Here is a 22434-nt window from a genome sequence, read left to right on the forward strand (position 1 = left end):
ACTGAAAGGCTACAGTGCAGATACCCAGGTCCTAATTCAAATCAAAATTTCTGTGTGTAGAGCCTGGGCAACAGAATAATTTAGAAATTCACTCTTTACTATGGTACATAGTGAAAATTCAGAACCACTGACAGGATGGAGCATGGGATCTCCAATTGAAGAGTTCCTAAGGGTCAGTTGAAGTTCTTGACAAAAAAAAAAAAAAAAATCATGGATTCCTAAATCTTGGACAGATCTTGGTAATCAGCATCTTAACAAGCAACTGCAGACAATTCTAACCTAGATAGAAGTGATGCTTGTATCACATTCGAGATACATCTCCCTGAGAACAGTCTTAATTCAAAACTTAAATTTAAAAAAAGAACAACAAACTTAAGTAGGAACCTACTAGCTTATCATTTACTATACAATCTCTGTCAATTTCTCAGTATTAAAAAAGTTAATAAAATTTTATGTAAAAGGAGGCTACTATTGAACATATAATGAAGTATGCATGTAAATAAATATTTGATTTTATAGATTATCTAAAAATTATGAATACTTCAGGATAAATTACTTTTTATAAATAGTTATTTAGAACAAGGTACTTTTTCATAAATATAAGTTGAGAGTAAACTTTAGGGGAAACACTAAGAAACCAGAATAATTGTGCTTCTGTCTTCTCTGATTTTACTTCTTGTCCCAGTCACTTTTTAAAAATATTTATTTATTTGAAAGGCATATAGACAGAAAGTAAAAGAGGTATTTCATCCACTAGTATTCTCCACAAATTGTCACAATGACCAGAGCTGGACCAAACCAAAGCAAGAAGCCAAGAACATCATTTGGGTCTCCCACAGGGGTGGCAGAGGTCAAGCACCTGAGCCATCTTCCATAGCCTTTCCAGAGGCATTAGCAGGGAGCTGAACAGAAAGCAGAGTAGCCAGGACTTACATGCTGCTCTGAAATGGGATGCTGATGTTGCAGTAGTGACTTACCCAGCTGAGGCACGATGCTGGACCCTTTCCCAGCCTTTTAACACTGGAGTCCTACCGAGCTCCGTGTCTTCACTTTCTCTGTCAACACGCATTTCTTGATAATGGCATGTCATTCTATGGCTTTAAATATTTTCTCTAAGCTTACAGTGCCTACCTTAAACTTTAATCCAACTATTTGTCTTGAACTCTAGGCTCTAAGTGTTACCCAAATTCAACATGGGTATACAAGATAGTAAAATTTTACAGTAAAAAGAAGCAAGAAAGAAAATACTTATAAACAGAGAAAGCTCTTGAGATCTGCAAGAGGTTTACCTTGATTCTTTAAATGAGTATTGGTTAATATACATATACATTTAAGTAAACAATCTCAAGGCAGGAAAAACAGGGCTAAAAAAAATCTCATTTTTATGTGCTAGCACAAAATACCTTGTCACACATTAGTTATCTGACAGAATACCCAAAAAGATTTTGTCTCCACAGTAGGGCAAAATTAGCCATAAACCAAACATTCTTCTGAGTCCACTTAAACTTGAAAACAAGACCTAAAAGGGTTAAACTGTTTCCTAGTAAAATAATTGTGTCCCAGGCAAAGCTCAAGACTGGCATTCTACATCAAAGAATGGGTCTGAATCCCAGCTGCTCTATTTCTGGTCCAGCTTTCTACTAATTCATCTGGGGAAGCAACAGAAGATGGCCCAAGATGGCCACTTATGTGAGAGACCCAGAAGGGGTTCCCAGTGTTGGCTTCCACCTGGCCCAGTCCTGGCCATTGAGGCCATTTTGTGGGTAAACCATGGGCTCTCTCTGCCTCTCCCTGCCACTCTGCCTTTCAAATAAATAAATAAATCTAAAAAAATAAAAACAAAGCAAAATTATGTCCTTAGCTGTCCAGTGTATTGTCTTTCACAACTTCAAGATCATCACATGAAAAGGAATTGTTATTCTACAAAACTATAGACACAAACTAGGGGGGTCATAAAAATGAAAGAAAATCTGCCTTTATCATAAATACATCTTAAAAGTTTGCTCCTACACCCCTGAATAAGGATATATTTCTCTTGCTATCTATTCCTTCTGCCTAGCTGAGTATATTAATGCTACTACGTTTTTTAGAATTCCAAGTAGAAGCCTTTCTGTCCAGTAATTTGGATGACCAAATTTGGGACAGCTGCCAAAAATTCTGAAAGCTTTATTTACTGGATTTTGCTTATGAATTAGAGACCCTGTTCAATTATTTATAACTTCTCTATAAAGACATAGGATAATTCTTCCATGAAATGTCAGGAATAAATGCTCTCCAATTAAGCCATTATTAAGTGTACATTTTTTTTCCTCTTAAAAAAGTCAAAATAAAATGAAGGTCATTTTCTATTAACACCGAAATGGACTGAATTGTCTTCCCCTTAGCCACACTTAATTAACAGGGATGCTGTCCTCCCCAGGATCTGCTGAGGTAACAAGTTCCCTCATTAGTATTTTAATAGATGAGTGTTCAATGAAGTGAATGGTGGTATCTTTCTTCTATCATCTTTTCTTTATATCTAGTTGAAAGACAGTTGAGAAAAAACCACCAAGATTTATTTTTAGGCATTTATAACATCTGCCTTGGATAAGAAACCAGTAGGCATATACCGTGGCTATGGCCATCAGGATTATACTCATTCAATCAGGCAACAGCTCGCAATGCTGAAACCTCAGTATCCTCACTTATCTAGCTCAACTGGCCTTACATTTCCAATTTTCCCTTAACAAACTTTCTTTCTGCCATTCTGACACTTCCTAACTGTGCAAAAGACATTAAGCCTTAAAAAGAAGAGCAATGTTTGTCATTCTGTGTCTGGCCTTTTTCATTCAGTGTGATGTTTTTCACTCCCAACCATTTTGCTGCACATGATAGAATTTACTTTTTGCTTGTTGAACTCTTTACTTAGGAGGGTCATTAAGGTTTTTACTGTAATGTAATTTAAAAAAATGTTATCTCAAAAAATATTAAGCTGAAAAAAGAGGGCAGAGGAATCTTAAAATTGTCTATGGGATACAAACAGGCTGGGAAAAAAAAGGCAAAAAGTTTATTCAGGGCAGAGTAACACATACTCTGCCCGGGAGACACAAGAACAATGACTTTTAATGAGTTTTGGAAAGTGTTCTAAAATGGTCAAATTCAAGTCAGAATTCATAGATTCCACAACAATAAATTTGCATTTATCATTACACCATTAATACACATTGCATTGACCTAAAAAATGGGATTTAGATAAGCAGATTGGAGATCATTTTCTTTAGAACATAACTGGATACAAAAGTTTGTTCCAAAAACAAATTACTGAAAAAAGGGCTACTGATTAAATTTTAAAAGGACATTTCTGGGAATAGATAGGAGAAGAATAGATAAACAACAAAATATATGCAAGGCTGTTCCAGATTGCCAATGAGCTTATCACCTAAGTTAAACTGACCTGGTGGAGAAGATTAATAGTTCTGTCCAGATATTCCTCAGACAGGTCCCAGTAGCTATTGCTCTTGAAAGCCATGCATACTTTTTAGGGATGGTTTGTTTTCAAACTTCAACTCCCTGGATTCAGAGACTATTGTTTCCTAAATAAACCTATCTATATTTTTCCAAGATTTTTGATTTGTGTTTTTAAAGATAAATATAGTTATTTACCTATTTATTTATTTATTTGGAAGGAGAGAGATTCTCCATCCACTGGTTCACTCCTAAAATGCCAGAACACCCAGCACTGGGCCAGGCAAAAGCCAGGAGCCAGAAACTTCATTTCAATCTCCCCAGGAAGGTGACAGGGACCCAAGTGCATGGGCCATCATCTGCTGCCTTCCCAGGCACATTAGCAAGAAGTTTTACCAGGAGTAGAGTAGCCAGGATTCAAACTGGCATTCTAATATGGGATGTGGGCATTTCATATGTCTTATTTCCATGGCTATCCTCTTTTATGAGTCATAAGTTCTTTCAGAAAAATTTTTGAAACCATATAGATATGATAAAGTACTCTATACCTCCTACTCTTACTATAAAAATGTCAGAATTAAATTATTCATTTCTGAATAAATATTTTCTCATATATTAATTCTATTGAAATCTCCTTCGCTATATACTTCAAAATTGTTTATTTATTTTTAGTTATTTAAAAGGTAGTGATATAGAGACAGTGAGAAATTTTCCTTCCATCTGCTAACCCACTTCCCAAATGCCCATAGTAGCCATGGCTGGATCAGGAACACAATCAGGGCCTCCCATGAGTGTGGCAGGGACCAAAGCACTTGAGCCGTCACCTGCTTCTTCCTTGAGTACACATTAGCAGAAAGCTATGACAGAAGCAGATCCAGGACTTCACTCAGGCACTCGGAGATAGGATGTGGTTTTCCCAGTTGGCATCTCAATCTGAGTCAAATGCCCATCCACACAACTATAACCCTTTAATCAGTCACCTTAAAAGTTTGTTGTTGAACTTTGTTTTGAAGGAGCAACATGTTTTTAGTAGAAATCAAATAAGTACAAAAAATTACTTTACTTTCCTGTTATCTCTACATAAACGTAAATTATATGAGACAGGTATTACTATTTTCTACCTTTTATATTTTTTAAAAAATTTATTTACTTTGCTTGAAAGTCAGAGTTACACAGAGAGAGGAGAGGCAAAAAGAGAGAGAGAAAGAGAAAGAGGTTTTCTATCAGATGGTTCACACACCCCAGATGGCAGCAATGGCTGGAGCTGAAGAGGTTTAAAAAAGACTAAAAGTGTAGAGCAAAGACTCAAATCCATGCCTGGTTTGACTTTAACACTTACGCATTAGAAAAATGGAAAGCATCATTGGAGAACAACCACTGGGTATCAGTGAAGCCACAGAGGAGCACAATCTAGAGTTAGAAGACAGAGGGCTATGACTGAAGTTTTAGTAATTATAAAATCTGATGACATGATCAGGGAGGATAAGCCTGCACAGGAATCAGAAAAGAATCTATTCTAACAATGAGATGAACATAGGAATTATAGTAAAATGACAATCAGGTGAGAAATGTATTTGAGCAAAATGAGGTAGAGTGAGAGTCAACTGTTCCTATAGTATCACATAACATGAGCAATGAAAATGTTAGATACAAGGAAATCATTGGATATGAGAGAGTAAGAAGTAAAGAAATGGGTACGGCCAAGTGTAGACATTCTCTAGGAGAAACATAACTTCCAGAGAAAAAGAGAGATGGGGATAAATAGTGAACAATCAGAGGTTGGCTGAAGTTGTGTTCTGTTCTGATTTTCATGGAAGATATTTGACCATGTACAAAACTATTGAGATAAACATAGCTGAGGAACTGAGAATTAATCTATGAGGAAGGATGGATGTAAATGCTGGAGAAATTCTGATAAAGCATAGAGAGAATCACATAAAGACAATAATCTGGAAAAAGTAGATTAAACAATATATGCAAGTGATATTTTTAATACTGTCTAGGACTCTCAACGGCAGTTATTTTATTAGGAATGATACTTTTGGCTGAAACTAACCAAATACTCAATTCAAATTGGTTTAAACAAAATAAATTTACTACTACAAATAATTAAAAATACTAAACATGTTTTTTAACTAGGGTCTGAAACCCATTTTGTCATTTTCTTGGACCTGTAACAAAGGCTGAAATACACCAGGTCTGTCATCCATAAACTCTCTCTTAGGACCAAGACTCCAGGGTCCTTCTTCCGATCAGTTCCATGTAGGTCACATACCTGGTCCTGAAACAGTCATCGTGCGCAAGAGATTATTTTAATCCATGATAGAGGCAGGATTACTAGTGGTGGTAGCCTATTTACAGACAGAGTTTACTGGACATGGGACCAATCTCACTTGAACCAAATAATTACTGCAAAATGAGTGGGGAGTGGAATAGCAGCTTCTGCAAAAACCAGAACTGTCTCCTCTACACAGTACAATAAAAGGTCACAAAAAATCAATTTTGATTTGTCAAAAGAGTGGCATATCATTAACCATCTTTTTGGGTTTTTTTTGTTGTTGTTGGTGGTGGTGGTTTTTGTTTGTATTTGACAGGCAGAGTGGACAGTGAGAGAGAGAGACAGGCAGAAAGGTCTTCCTTTGCCATTGGTTCACCCTCCAATGGCCGCTGCGGCCGGTGCACCACGCTGATCCTAAGTCAGGAGCCAGGTGCTTCTCCTGGTCTCCCATGGGGTGCAGGGCCCAAGGACCTTGGCCATCCTCCACTGCACTCCCTGGCCACAGCAGAGAGCTGGCCTGGAAGAGGAGCAACCGGGACAGAATCCGGTGCCCCAACTGGGACTAGAACCCGGTGTGCTGGCGCCGCAAGGCGGAGGATTAGCCTATTGAGCCGCGGCGCTGGCCCATTAACCATCTTGCTTTCCACCCACATTTCTCTCTTTAGACAGACTGGAAAACCAAAAAGCAAAAGCAAGAAAACCTCAGTCAGCTGAGATAAATACAATTGGCAATGGAGAGAAGCTGATGATTTTGCTACCAAGAGTTAACACAATGATGGAACTGATGGCTGGAGGCAGCCTTACTGAGAGAATCATTATAACCCAGTTAGTATTTCCTACTTGAATTTGGCCCAGAAAATCTCAGAGAAATATAATACCAGGAAGTCATTTTTCACCTTCTTTTTGGTATGTTTTTCCATGAAATATCTGGTAGTATTTAGATTCCCTGGGCAGTCAATTCAGCTCTTGTTCTAAGCAGAATGCATTAGTGCCCATAACAGTCACTAATATTACAACAGTTTATTAAAAAGAACACAAGCGATCAAGACAGAAATTGTAACAGGGGACAATCTCCTCTGATTACACAAAGACTAAATATTACCATTCTGGTCTTATTTTAGTGCTTGTGCTATGTTATGTCACAGTTTTCGTATTGTACCAGATCTTCAGAGGTCTCAAAAATTCCTTGAGGCTTTAGTTTAAGATTGAAAAGGGGTTCTCATATTTTCCCTAAATGTAGTCAGTCAATGATTTTATTACTTTATCTTCCTGCCATGAATGGTTCTTCAAGTTATGTGAAGTAGGAAGGTGGATGTTAGCTTGTGTGTGGGAAAGGGGCCAAAGGGAAAAAACAAAAAGTACCTGTGGGAAAAGAACCCAGCAGCTCTGGGAAAGCTCAGCATTCTACACAGCACAGTCCTGCCCATACCCAATAGGTGGTCCCAGCCTCTTCCTGCACCCCAGAGAAGCCCCCCAAGGATCTTCCTGGCCAGGTGCCAAGGACTAGTCAGTCTGATGACACTGGGTAGTAAAACATTGGGAAAAACTCCATGAATTTCATAACCAAGATTCCCTTTTCCAGAAGAGGGAGGAGAGAAAAGGAGAAATGTCTCAAAGAAATTGACCCTAAATGCTTATAAACCCCAGTCTGAATGTAGACTGCATTCTCAGTACTTTGCAGAGATGCTCAGCTGGCCTCCCAGGCCTATTGTCTTCAGTAAACTTTGCTGCCTTGCTTACCACTACTCTCTGCCTCACTCCTGAAATTCTTTTCTTACAGGAAAGCAAGGATCTCTATTCAAGCCATCTCTACTAACATCTGGGTATGTGGATATTTTATTTTGAGATTCATTTATTTATTTGAAAGGCAGAGTTAGAAAGAGAGAGACACAGAGAGAGATTTTTCATCCACTGGTTCACTCCCCAAATGGTCCCAATAGGTGGGGCTGGGCCAGGCTGAAGCCAGGAATCAGGAAATCCATCTGTTTCCCACATGAGTGGCAGGGGTGCAAGTACTTGGCCATCTTCCTCTGCTTTCTCAGGTGCATTAGCAGGGAGCTGAATCAGTAATAGAGCAACCAAGACTTTGGACCCATACAGGATTCCAGCATCACATGTGGTATTTGACCCACTCCACCATAATGCTGACCCCATACAAACATTTTAGAATGGCAACATTTCAATTCAAGTAAGAGATTCCCTAACAGTATCTATGATCTATACTCACAAATAACAAATTATACTCAATGCATCTTCTTTTCAATACTACCTTTAGAAACCATTTTATGATTGTAACAGAAGATGAGATTCTATAATTAATCCTCATATTTTAATTGTACAGATTCCAGGAAAATGGAATGAGGTTACATAAAAATAACTATGAATAATTCCTAAAGAAACAGGAAGGTGTTTAGTTTCTTTTCAGGGTTCAATATGGTACCACAGGGAAATCAAAGATCTATATTAAAACTAAACATTAAGATCTATTCCTGGGGCTGGCGCCGTGGCACACTAGGTTAATCCTCCGCTTGCGGTGCTGGCATCCCATATGGGCGCTGGGTTCTAGTCCCAGTTGCTCCTCTTCCAGTCCAGCTCTCTGCTGTAGCCTGGGATAGCAGTGGAGGATGGCCCAAGTGCTTGGGACCCTGCACCCACATGGGATATCAGGAAGAAGCACCTGGCTCCTGGCTTCGGATCAGCGTAGCCCCAGCCATTGCGGCCATTTGGGGAGTGAGCCAACAGAGGTAAGACCTTTCTCTCTGTCTCTCTCTCTCACTGTCCACTCTGCTTGCCAAAAAAAAAAAAAAAAAAATCAAGGACTTGGGCCATCTTCTACTGCTTTCCCAGGCCATAGAAAACAGCTGGATGGAAATGAAGCAGCCAGGTCTCAAACTGGCACCCGTATGGGATGCCAATGCTTCCAGCCAGGGTATTAACCCACTGCGCCACAATACTGGCCTTTCTGTTCTTTCTTTCTACGAAGGGGACGGAGATAGGAATGCCCATCTACACCCAAATCATTGAAACAGTTCAAAAAGAGCTTATGACTGAGCACCGAGAGCACAACGTGAGAAATAATGTATTGTGTATAATACAATAATGTATAATGTATAATAGTGGATAATAATGTAATTCTATCCTGAATGGAAAATAAAAGCATTGTTACAAACCCACCTGACAGACACTTGGATCTTAGACTTTTGAACTTACTTAAAATATAGAGTGTGCCTTACGAAAACAACAAGTAAAAAAGGAAGCTCCCCTGATTTCTGGCCAAGATCCTCTTAAACACGTATCCATTTTCAAATCCCACAAGACACTTAACTGAAGAAACTTTCACCATGTACATGGCAATATATCCTTCTTTCCTCATTTTATGAACATTACCATGAATTCCATATTTTCTGATACTAATATACCTTTTTTTAAGAAAAAGTAGTTTATATATGTATGCATATAATGTCTATATATGAAGTGAACATGGCAAAGTGTTAAAAATAGTTAAATCTTTTTTATAATCTTTATTTATATAAGTGAACAAATTTCATGTGTTTCATATATACAGATTTAGGAGCATAGTGATACTTCCCACCCTACCCTCTTTCTTCCTTTCTTTCTAATTCTTTCTTAAAATTTTTACAATGACATCTTTCAGTTCATTTTATAATCAACATTGTTAATCTCAAAGTAAAAAATAAAAAATACATAAAGAAATTTTCAACAGTTCCACCAGACCTTTCACTCTTCCATTTCTCCTGCTCAGTGAGACTGGAACCATGATGTGGCCTCTGCCCCAACAGCTCATGGAAGTGGCTCTCACAAAGGTAAACAATTTAATCCATTAATGTGCATAAACCTCAGAGCTCTTTACTTTCTCTAGGGAGCAGGAAGGGAAGGAAAGAACAGCTCAGACCTTAGCTGAATTCTGTAAACAACCTAAATGTCTGTCAACAGGAGAGTGAATAAATAAAATGTGGCACATCTGTGCAATTTAACCTTACAAAGCCATAAAAATGAAGAGAGCAGAGTTACCAGCATCACCCTAAGTAAGTCTCAAAAACATTGTTCCCAGGCAAGAAAATACAGACCACAAAAAAGTAACTGTGCTGATAGCATTTAAATGAAGTATAAAACATGAAAAACAATATTAAATATTATTTAATGAATCTCTTCTTTAGAATAACAATATTAAGAGATTCATTGGAGTAAAAAGAAAAAGCACAGAAAAATGTGGATCCTACTTAGAGAAGGAAGAGTTGAATCAGGAGTGCATCAGTTGTACTTTCATGTGCATGGGTTGTAATTATATTCTTTTTGCCTTTTCATCACGTTCTTAATAATTCATGAGTGGCAAATTTTTAAAGCAAAATTTATACCTTTCTTTCTTCAAGGAGAGTTTAGGGTGAGGAGAGGATTATTGGTGCTATTATAGTCCATCAATATATTGCACTATTTCACTAGTGGTCATCTCATCTGTATTAGCCAGAATGGAATATATTTTGCTTTCCAAACAAACCCTCAGACATCTTTGGCATAATTAGCTGAAAGAACAGATATCATTCTTGTTTCCTCATGAGTTTTGAGTCTGCTGCATATCCACACAAGCTAATACAATCACTACCACCAAGGAAGAAATCAGGGATAATTAATGGCATGAAGGACCACTAGTACTTCCAAACACACCAAGGAGGTGACATGGTCATCCTTAACTTCAAGAGGCTGATATTAGCCTGCATCATCCACTAAAAAAGCAGAACCTGAATGACAAGCACCTTCTAAGTGGTTAATTCCATAGAGTAATCCTAGGGCAAAGAGTAGACTGGGAGGAGTAATTCAGAGAAGGGGAGAGGGACAATTCTATGGTTTGTTATCAAGTGGTCATCTCTGAGACTCAGTCATGCTAGGTTACCTCAAAAGAGCTACATGAAATGTATCCCAAAATCGTTCATTTGAGTGATAATTTTTTAAGAAATATTTACCTAATTCCACCCTATTGGCCATTATTGTTCCTATGATAATAACTCTCATACGTCCCAGCCATATAGAAATAGTGCTACTAATATTCTACAAAGGTTCATAGAGAACTACCATGACAGAAAGCAAGATAGATAGTATGCACAGATGTCAACATTCTGTACCAAAATAAACGCATCTATTAATTCCACTTTCCACGGACTTTCTGAAGTATCTTTGTACAGTGCAGCTGAGGCAGAACACTATTAAGTTGTACTTCTAATTAGTGTACTGCCACTGCAGTCACTACAGTAAAAGGATGGGCTGAGATCCTAGGTAGCAGAGCCCAGGAGTCCAATACAGTATATTAATTAATGCCACTCAGATCCACCTGTGACTGAGATCAAATCCAACACATCACACAGAAACAAGCTATAGTCCCCATTAGTGAAGCTCTACCAAAGGCTATCCTTTTTTTTTTTTTTTTTTTTTTTTTGGCCAGGCAGAGTTAGATAGTGTGAGAGAGAGAGAGACAGAGAGTTAGAGAGAGAGAAAGAGAGAGAAAGAGAGAGAGAGAGAAAGGTCTTCCTTCCGTTGGTTCACCCCCTAAATGGCTGCTAGGGCCAGGAGCCAGGTGCTTCCTCCTGGTCTCCCATGTAGGTGCAGGGCCCAAGCACTTGGGCCATCCTCCACTGCCTTCCCGGGCTACAGTAGAGAGCTGGACTGGAAGAGGAGCAACCGGGAGAGAATCCAGCGTATTCTATAGAATATTATACAGCAGTAAAAAACAACGAAATCCGGTCATTTGCAGCAAAATGGAGGAATCTGGAAAACATCATGCTGAGTGAAATAAGCCAGTCCCAGAGGGACAAATATCATATGTTCTCCCTGATCAGTGACAACTAACCGAGCACCAAAAAGGAAACCTGTTGAAGTGAAAGGGACACTATGAGAAACAGTGACTTGATCAGCCCTTGTCCTGACCGTTGATGAACAACTTAATACATTATCCCTTTTAGTATTTTTTTTGTTCTACTTAGTACTATTGTTTGAACTCTTCAATTCACACACAATTATTCTTAGGTGTTTAAATTTAACTGAAAAGTGATCCCTGTTAAATGTAAGAGTGGGAATAAGAGAGGGAGATGTACAGTTTGGGACATGCTCAAGCTGACTTGCCCCAAATGGTGGAGTTAGAAATGTGCCAGGGGATTCCAATTCAATCCCACCAAGGTGGCATGAACCAATGCCATCTCACTAGTCCAAGTGATCAATTTCAGTTCACAGTTGATCATAACGATAGGTCTAAGAGTCAAAGGGATCACGTAAACAAGACTAGTGTCTGCTAATACTAACTGATAGAATCAAAAAGGGAGAGAACGATCCAACATGGGAAGTGGAATGCACAGCAGACTCATAGAATGGCAGATGTCCTAAACAGCACTCTGGTCTCAGAATCAGAATCAGCCCTTAAGGCATTCGGATCTGGCTAAAGAGCCAATGATGAGAGTATTTTAGGCATGGAAAGCCAAAACACTCTGGCAGAAAAAAAAAAAAAAAAACTAAATGAAAGATCTCTGTGAGTGAGATCCCAGTGGAAAAAACAGGCCATCAAAAAAGGAGGTAGCTTTCTCTGAAGCGAGGAGAAAACTTCCACTTTGACTATGACCTTGTCTAAGTAAGATTGGAGTTGGTGAACTCAAAAGGCTTCCATAGCCTCGGCAACTATAAGAGCCTAAGGTGATTACTGATGCCATAAACAAGAGTGTCAAATTGTTAACAACAGGTGTCACTATGTACTTACTCCTCATGTAGGATCTCTGTCCTTAACATGTTGTACAATGTGAATTAATGCTACAACTAATACTGAAATAGTACTTTACACTTTGTGTTTCTGTGTGGGTGCAAACTGTTGAAATCTTTACTTAATATATACTAAACCGATCTTCTGTATATAAAGATAATTGAAAATGAATCTTGAGGCCAGTGCCGTGGCTCAATAGGTTAATCCTCTGCCTGTGGCACCCACACACCGGGTTCTAGTCCTGGTTGGGGTGCTGGATTCTGTCCCAGTTGCCCCTCTTCCAGGCCAGCTCTCTGCTGTGGCCCGGGAGTGCAGTGGAGGATGGCCCAAGTCCTTGGGCCCTGCACCCGCATGGGAGATCAGGAGAAGCACCTGGCTCCTGGCTTCGGATCAGCGCGGTGCGCCGGCTGCAGCAGCCATTGAAGGGTGAACCAACAGCAAAGGAAGACCTTTCTCTCTGTCTCTCTCTTTTCACTGTCCACTCTGCTTGTCAAAAAAAAAAAAAAAAAAAAAAATGAATCCTGACGTGAATGGAAGGGGAGAGGGAGCAGGAGATGGGAGGGTTGTGGGTGGGAGAGAAGTTATGGCGGGGAAAAAGCCACTGTAATCCAAAAGCTGTACTTTGGAAATTTATATTTATTAAATAAAAGTTACAGTTTAAAAAATGAAATCCAGTCATTTGCAACGAAATGGAGAAACATGCTGTGTGAAATAAGCCAGTACCAATAGGACAAACATCATATGTTCTCCCTGATTTGTTACAAATAATTGAGTACCAAAAAGGAAACCTGTAGAAGTGAAACAGACACAATGAGGAGCAACGACTTGATCAGCCCTTGTCCTGATTGATTGTCAAGGAACAGCTTACTATTTTATTCTTTTTACTATTTTCTTTTTCTACTTAATACCATTGGTTGAACTCTTTACTTAACACAGAATTATTCTTAGGTGTTTAAATTCAACTGAAAACTGATCCCTGTTAAAAATAAGAGTGGGAATAAGAGACGGAGGAGATGTACACTTTGGCACACTTTCCCTTGGACTTACCCCTAAGGGTAAAGTTAAACATTTGCAATGGGACTCTAAATCCAATGAAGTATGGTTTATTAATAGCTACAATTACCAATCAATAATGATGACTAGGTATATAGGCACCAAAATATTCTTTTGGATTCCAGATGTGTTCCTTCTTCTCTGTCATAGGTAATCATAATCATTTCCACCAATGACTCCTTTGTCTAATTGTTCAGCAGCACTGGGAGTGAAAATGATGAGATGTCAGTGGGGCTTTGGATCATTAGAATGCTTACTATGCCCTTCCATCCAGGGAAATGTTTCCAAAAGATAGGAAATACAATTCCCAAAGATCACTTGGTTAGTGTTGAGAAGGGACCATCATTTCTGCAATCTCTTGTTCCCATGTTTGTATGTTTTAGTTACTGAGGAGGGTACTGCATAGCATAGTATATCAATTATCATTTCAACACCTAGACCACTTCATGATAGCTCTGCCAATGGTGCTAGCAAACCGATTTCTTTCCAAAGTCATCTCTGAGCACCATGCAAACCCGGATGAATTTTAAATCGCTAATAAATAAGTAAGATGAGTATCCTGTGTTATTACATGCTGTCTCCAAATTTCAAAGAAGTTACCAAGCACTATCTTTTATACAGGACTCTTGATAACTTTACTTGTATGAAAGTTCTCTGAAACTTCCCGAGGTTTAATCCTCATCCTCTGGCAACAATTTTCTCACTGGAACATCAGAGCACATGGTATCCTGTGCCAATAATATAGTTTTATGTAGCTCATTGATATCCAGCAAAATGCCAAGAAATTCAGGTCCTCCAAGGACCACACTGTCACAATGGACAGGAGACCTACTCATAACCCTCAGATAAGTACATGATCACACAATGAGCACAAAGACTATAGCCAGCTGTCAGTTTTGCCATGGAGGCTAACTGTCCTTCACTGTATGTCCTGAATTGGCAAGTGGCAATTCTGAGGCTGCCAATTTCTTCTCCAAGGTTTCTAAAGCAGAAGAAACCACCAATTCCACAATTATCCTTGCCATATTACTCAATGCTACCGCTAATGCATAAGCCCAAAACTCACTATCTCCTCTGCCTCTCTGCAATCCATCATCACTTCAAGTGTTAGTTGCACTGTTGCTACTATATGCTGAGTTAGTACCACCTGACCACTACATTGGAGTCTGATCACTGTGTGAACAGTTGATTATCAGTTCCATAGACCCATCTTGAGGTCTCTTAGAAAGATATTACTGGAGTCACCAAAGCTCCTAGCCTGGATTTTCCCAGAACCAGAAACTGAAACAGTGCTTCCATACAAATATTTTATTTAAGGATATAATTTACCCTCCAGGATGTTCCATTCAGATGAATCATTAAGAACCTTTAAATTCTCTGCCTATGAAAGCAAAATAGTACATTATCTACCAATTCCTGTTGCATTGTCTAGGCTTGTCACACAGATAATATCTCCCTTATCCTTCCAACTTTGACATACATCAGATGAATAAAGGTTTTTTGCAGGTATCCCATGATGAGGTGCAGAGAAGCCATAAGGCATAAAATGAAAGATACGCAGTGCAGCTGAAGTAAGATGCTATCAGGTTAACCCTGTCCACTCCAACTTTCTAGACCAACGTTTGGTGGAAGTAGAATAAAGAAAGGCAGAGAGGATGTGAGGTAAGGCACCAGCAAGTCCAGGGCAAGCCACGTGCTTGTAATGAAAGGAAGACTGAAAACCCTGTCAACACTATTTGGGTAAAGCACAGATCCCTTTAAACTGTGCCTGTCTTACATATCATTTGAAGTATTGATAAATGAGAAAAGGAAGTGCATAAATGAGCAAGGCTGCTTATAGTTCAATTCTGAAAGAAGTAAAATAGAAAAACATGTTGCCTCACCAAATATGTAGATGTGTGACTCCTCACAATCAAGTAGCAGTGAAGCAAACTATTTTATCATGCTTTATATAGTATACGTTACATAGGCAATCACTGTGTAACAGACAACAGAGACAATTTTGAGACTCACTGCTGTAGGTCTAATTAACCTAAATGTATAGAACAAACAAACCTGTATTTATGGAAAGTCTAAGTAATAAATTAGTGGCTGTTCTTTCTCAGGTCAATATGAAATACACATATGAAATGAAACAGATTAGGGTAGCTCAGAAACTCTGTATATGTAATCAGTTTTTTTGAAATTTTGGTTCTGAGAGATATGTTTTATTCTTCCCAGTCCAAAAGCAAAGTGATACACAAGACTAGCATTATCACAAAGCTACATAACTTTTCCAGAAACCTCAATATCCTCACATAATATCCTTACATGTATATTTTATGTTTATTTATGAGACAGACAGAGAGAGAGAGAGAGAGAGAGAGAGATAGATCCTGTCTGCTACTTCACCACCACCACCCCTCAAAATGACTGCAATGAATGAGACTGGGCCACACAAAGCCAGGAGCTGGGAACTCAATCCAGGCCAGCCATGTAGCTGGCAGGAACCCAATTACTTGAACCAGCACCACGGCCTGATAGGGTCTGCAGGAAGCTGAAGTCAGGAGCTGCAGCCAGGTATCAAATCCAGGCGCTTCAATGTGGGGTAAGGGCATCCCAACCCCTAGGCCAACTGCTGATGCCCTGATATGTATATTTTCATGTATTTTAAAACATTTTTTAAGAAAGAGAATGTCAGACAGAAAGATTACTGCAAGTAAAAATAAAGGTTTCAATTTGCTATCAATACAATGTAGTTTTATTCCTATCACATGAAAAGATTTCAGCATTGATTCATCTTCATCTTGCAAATGATTTGATTTTTCTGTTACCATGCTTTAATTTCTCTGAATACTTTCATACCAAAGATAGTTACTTATAGTGAAACTATAACTATAAAGAGCATTTTTATGAGAAGTAAATAGTGACCATTACTTTCATAGATTCCAAATTTTAAGGTACATAACTTCCCTTTTACTATCAAAACATCATTTATCCCAGCTACTCTTAATTCTTTTAAATTAATCCACACTTCTTTAGTCATAGGGTATCTAATTACATTGCATGGAAAATATATTCCAGTTACAGTCATTGTTGTTTTACTGACAGCTAAGTACTGGTTTAGGAATGGGTTTAGTATCAAAATGCTTAATTTTAAATGGACTCACTAGAAAATTCTCTAAGCTCAATGTTATAATCTAAAAAAAAAGAATTAATGCATTTGTATTACTGCAAAAATTTAAAGAAAAGTCTAATGTGTTTAACATAACATACAGCAGATATTGTCTCTTCATTTCTTATTAGTAGGTATACGAATCCATTGACTATTTACAATGGTATTGATCCCTCAACTCTCCCCCCGCCAACTCCCCTGCAAAAATAAAGTTTGGAAAAACCACTTTGATTAATCTGGCCAATCAAGATTGCTAAGCAAAAAGACTATTTGGACCACAGGAGCTGTAGTATAGGAATAGAAATATTACTATTACATGTCTGAACAGTCCTGTTTTTTTTTTTCTTTTTGCTAGTTCAGTGAGAATTTTATTTTAAAGCCAATAGACTTTGTTGGAATTTGACAAACTTAGAGTAAATTTAAGAATAATCCAAAACAAGAGGTAATAATTAAAACCAAAACCTGTGGCCAGCACTGTAGCATAGTGGGCTAAGATTCTACCTGTAGCATCAGCATCCCCTATGGACACCAGTTCCTTTTCAAGCTGCTCCCCTTCCCATGAAGCTCTCTGCTATGGCCTGGGAAAGCAGTAGGAGACCAAGTGCTTGGCCCCTGCACCCACGTGGGAGACCTGGAAGAAGCTCCTGGCTCCTGCTTCGGACTGGCCCAGCACCAGCTCTTGCGGTCATTTGGGGAGTGAACCAGCAGATGGAAGACCTTTCTATCTCTCCCTGTCTCTGTCTGTAACTCTACCTCTTAAATAAATAAACTCTTTTATTGAAAAAAAAGGAAAATCTGTTCAAAAAATTAAAAACAAAAATGTGTGAAAATAACTCTATTTCTCAGGCCATTCTACAAATTAGCAATCCTCATAGTAAGAATTCCACATATATAAAATAACAACATTTTCCTCTTTAAATAACCACACACCTTGGAAAAAATGATATCCTTAAACATTGTACACATGGTAGTTAACACATCATGAAGGAAACATAAGGAGAAAGTAGAGAAAAATGATAAAGAAATCTTTATTTGTAGACAAAAAGGTGATTTATTTAACCTTTATACACTGTTTAAGTGTTATTTCTTTTTGTCCTAAATGCTCTTAACTGTGTTTTTATTTCTCTTTTCTTCCCCCACTGCCGTTCTACTTTGTACCTTTGTGATTAAGCTAGAAGTGTTGTTTATTGACTATAGGGTCACTTAATGAATACGGCACAATCACAGTTGATTCTTCTTGATAATTGGTGTGCACAAAAGGATAATTAAAAAAAAAAGTCTTAGGATGGGCTGCTTATTATAAAACTATTGTCTTCCTAACTAGATTAGAAGGCCCACAAGGAGAACTATGGAGGTCTTTTTGCCACAGTAGTATCAACAGCTGTCCTATTACCCAGCCCAAAATGGTATGAATTAAATATGTGATCTGTGAATAAATGAAAGACTCCTTCTATTGAAGAATGGGGAAGATCCAATCCATAAAATAGTGTAAGGGAAAAGGAAGCAGAGCACAAAGACTACGGAAGGCCCAGCAGCAGAGTGCGTTCAGTGAACTACATGTACAATAGTATTACATTTTCATAAACAAGACAGAAGCAGGCACTGTGGAGCAGCAAGTTAAGTTGTGCTGCCTGCAGTGCCAGCATCCCATATAAGAACTGGTTCGAGACCCAGCTGCTCCACTTCCAATCCAGCTCCTTGCTAATGTACCTGGGAAAGCAGAAGAAGATGGCCCAAATCCTTGGCAACTCTGCACCCATGTGGGAGACCCAGAAGAAGCTCCTGGCTTCAGCTGGCCCAGCCCCTGTCATTGGACCATTTGGGGAGTGACCCAGCAGGTAAAAGGACTCTCCCTCTCTTTTTCTCTCTCAGTAATGCTGCCTTTCAAATAAATAAGTAAACCTTTAAAAAAAAATACACTAGGCATAGAGTTCCTTTCAGAGGTGGCTAAGATGAATTCATGAACTGTAAGCACAGGAATTGGCCTGAAGGGTTTTAAATAGGGAAGCAATCACACAGTAACACATTTTAGAGATCTAGTGACAGAATTAGCAGGGAGATCATTCAAAGCTGGATAAGAATGCTTCAGTTACAATACGCACGGCCACCTTGGCCTGCTCTTATGGAGCCTTTTCTGGTAAGTTGCAGAAGTTCTTTTTTTTTTTCCAAAATGAAACTTCTCCTTAATGTTTATTGCAGCTCAATTCACAATAGCTAAGACCTGGAATTAACCCAAATCCCAAATGCCCATCAACAGTAGACTGGATAAAGAAATTACGGGACATGTACTCTACAGAATACTATACAGCAGTAAAAAAAAAATCTGGTCATTTGCAAAAATGGAGGAATCTGGAAAACATCATGCTGAGTGAAATAAGCCAGTCCCAGAGGGACAAATATCATATGTTCTCCCTGATTGGTGACAACTAACCGAGCACCAAAAAGGAAATCTGTTGAAGTGAAATGGACACTATGAGAAACAGTGACTTGATCAGCCCTTGTCCTGACTGTTGATGTACAATGTAATACTCTATCCCTTTTAGTATTTTTTTGTTCTACTTAGTACTATTGTTTGAACTCTCCAATTCACACACAATTATCCTTAGGTGTTTAAATTTAACTGAAAAGTGATCCCAGTTAAATATAACAGTGGGAATAAGAGAGGGAGATGTACAGTTTGGGACATGCTCAATCGGACTTGCCCCAAATGGTGGAGTTAGAAATGTGCCAGGGGATTCCAATTCAATCCCACCAAGGTGGCATGTACCAATGCCATCTCACTAGTCCAAGTGATCAATTTCAGTTCACAGTTGATCATAACGATAGGTCTAAGAGTCAAAGGGATCACATAAACAAGACTAGTGTCTGCTAATACTAACTGATAGAATCAAAAAGGGAGAGAATGATCCAACATGGGAAGTGAGATCCACAGCAGACTCATAGACTGGCAGATGTCCTAAACAGCACTCTGTCTCAGAATCAGCCCTTAAGGCATTCGGATCTGGCTGAAGAGCCAATGAGAGTATTTTAGGCATGGAAAGCCAAGACACTCTGACAGAAAAAAAAAAAAAAAAAAAAAAAAAAAAAAAAACTAAATGAAAGATCTCTGTGAGTGAGATCCCAGTGGACAGAATGGGCCATCAAAGAAGGAGGTAGCTTTCTCTGAAGTGAGGAGAGAATTTCCACTTTGACTATGACCTTGTCTAAATAAGATTGGAGTTGGTGAACTCAAAAGGCTTCCATAGCCTTGGCAACTCATGATTAGAGCCTAGGGTGATTACTGACGCCATAAACAAGAGTGCCCTGTTGTTAAGTCAACAATAGGAGTCACTATGTACTTACTCCTCATGTAGGATCTCTGTCCTTAATGTTTTGTTCAATGTGAATTAATGCTATAACTAGTACTGAAACAGTATTTTACACTTTATGTTCTGTGTGGGTGCAAACTGATGAAATCTTTACTTAATATATACTAAATCGATCTTCTGTATATAAAGATAATTGAAAATGAATCCTGTTGTGAATGGAATGGGAGATGGAGTGGGAGATGGGAGGGTTGCGGGTGGGAGGGAAGTTACGGGGGCGGGGAGCCAATGTAATCCATAAACTGTAGTTTGGAAATTTATATTTACTAAATAAAAGTTTAAAAAAAATGAAACTTCTCCAGCAAAAATACTGGAGTTCATAGCCAATCTCAGGCCAATGTAAAAGTCATATTTTCTATGTTCCTGGCTCATTTTGTTTGTCACTTAAGAAATTCCTGTGAATTGCACTGATAAGAGAGAGCCATGGTTGTGGTAGGTGGGACCACAGTCAAGGGGAGCAGAGGAGGTGGCCAACTTTGCTGCTTATGCATTTGCACCAGCCATGCTAGTGACTCTGCTAGGAGCTCTCAGCACCCTCGTAAGTGCCATTCTTTCTTCATACTTTCTAAATGAAAGACTTAATCTTCATGGGAACATTGGATGTTTGCGAAGTGCTTTGAGATCTACAGTAAATGGCCTTTCATGCTCCAAATGAAGAGGAGATTGAGACCTTAAATGAAATGTCTCAGAAACTAGATGATTCAGGTTTTATGGTCTTGGCCACACTTGTGGTCATTGGGTCCTTGACAGTCATCTTCGTGGTAGGCCCTCGCCATGGGCAAACCTTCTGGTGCACATAACAATCTGTTCCATCACTGAGCATTTTCAGTGTCCTGTGTGAAGGGCCTGGGCACTGCTATCAAAGAGCTGTTTGCAGGAAAGGTCATGCTGTGGCTTCCTCTGACCTGGATCTTTCTGGAGAGCCTGATTGTCTATGTGAGCACACAGATTTATTATCTAAACAAGGCCCTGGACATATCATTACTGCAATCGTAACTCCAATATATTATGTATTCTTTACAAACTCCATCTTAACATGTTCGGCTATTCTTTTTAAGGAATGGCAAGATATGCCTACTGCTGGTGTCATTGGTACTCCGAGTGGCTTCTTTACAGTCATTGTGGGGATCTTCCTGTTGCATGCCTTTAAAGACCTCAACTTTAGCAAGTTTGCCCATGTCTTTTTGGAAAGATGAAAAAGCAGTAATGGCAATATCTCTAATAGTAATCAAGAAAACCTAACCTGTGGAATTTAACAAGATACCATTTCTCCGGGGGCCAGTGCTGTGGAGTAGCAGATAAAGCCGCCGCCTGCAGTGCTGGCATCACATTTGGGTGTTGGTTTGAGTCTCGGCTGTTCCACTTCTGATCCAGCTCTCTGCTATGCCCTGGGAAAGCAGTAGATGGCCCAAGTCCTTGTGCCCCTGCACCCGCATGGGAGACCTGGAGGAAGCTCCTGGCTCCTAGCTTCTGATCAGCACAGCCAGTGGGGGAGTGAACCAGCAGATGAAAGATGTCTCTGCCTCTCCTCTTTCTGTATGACTCTGACCTTCAAATAAATATTTAAAAAATTTAAAGAAAATATCTCCCCAAGAAAATGAAACCTGCCAGCTTTTTAAGGAAGATGTAATTAAAAGGCTAATATATAATTCTGTTGTAAAGTGAATTCAAACATCAGAGTGTATCTGAAAATGCACTGTCCTCAAATAATGTTATCTAAAGACAATCTTTTTTGTTGCTTTAATTTGGAACCAGAAATCACTTTTCTAAAATGATGGTAGCTCACTATAATGACCTCAGAACATGACTGATTTATATTAACATTGTATTATTGTAGAGGTATTTTACCTTTTGACTCTTTCTAAATGCATTAATGACAATTTTAAATGTAAAAAAAAGAATGCTTTAATTACAAGTGCCAAACTCAGCTTGAAGAAGTTTAAGTAAAGAGAGATGTAAGTCTCTCAGAATATTTCATGGAAATCAGAACTATGAAAAGGCTAGGATATAAGAATATTTGGAATCTTGGAATCTACACTGCGCTGTTCCTCTCTATATCAACTTCAAAGATATTACCCTTAAGCCACTAATTTCCATCTCTTCAGATCATTGATCAAGGCAAGATACTGATAACTCATTTTAATACTACAAAGAGACTCTACATGAAAAGAACACTCTGGCAAGTTGAATCATTTCTGCCAGAGAGTTTTTAAGCAACCTTTAGAAGCATTAAAATGTTAACAATACTGCTTTGGCAAAAAGTGTAAAATCCAAAAGCTACCAAAAGAAGAGAAATGTGATAGAGGAAAGAACCTACAATGGTTTTGTCTGCCTTATGATGTTGCCCAAAACTTGTCCTGGTTAGAGAAAGTCCTGACCAATG

The 22434-nt window shown here is 38.8% G+C and overlaps 1 long non-coding RNA gene and 1 pseudogene across 2 annotated transcripts in view; one reads left to right on the top strand and one right to left on the bottom strand.

Moving 5' to 3' along the window:
• The window catches only part of LOC103350779 (uncharacterized), a 123814-nt gene that overhangs the window by 48186 nt on the left and 53194 nt on the right, over positions 1–22434 (bottom strand). The gene's annotated exons all lie outside the window — the stretch shown is intronic.
• On the top strand, positions 8721–21307 carry LOC100347675 (magnesium transporter NIPA2 pseudogene; annotated as a pseudogene).

Source organism: Oryctolagus cuniculus, chromosome 8 (assembly GCF_051225735.1).
Source record: "Oryctolagus cuniculus isolate XC-2025 breed Fujian yellow rabbit chromosome 8, ASM5122573v1, whole genome shotgun sequence".
Lineage (NCBI taxonomy): Eukaryota > Metazoa > Chordata > Mammalia > Lagomorpha > Leporidae > Oryctolagus > Oryctolagus cuniculus.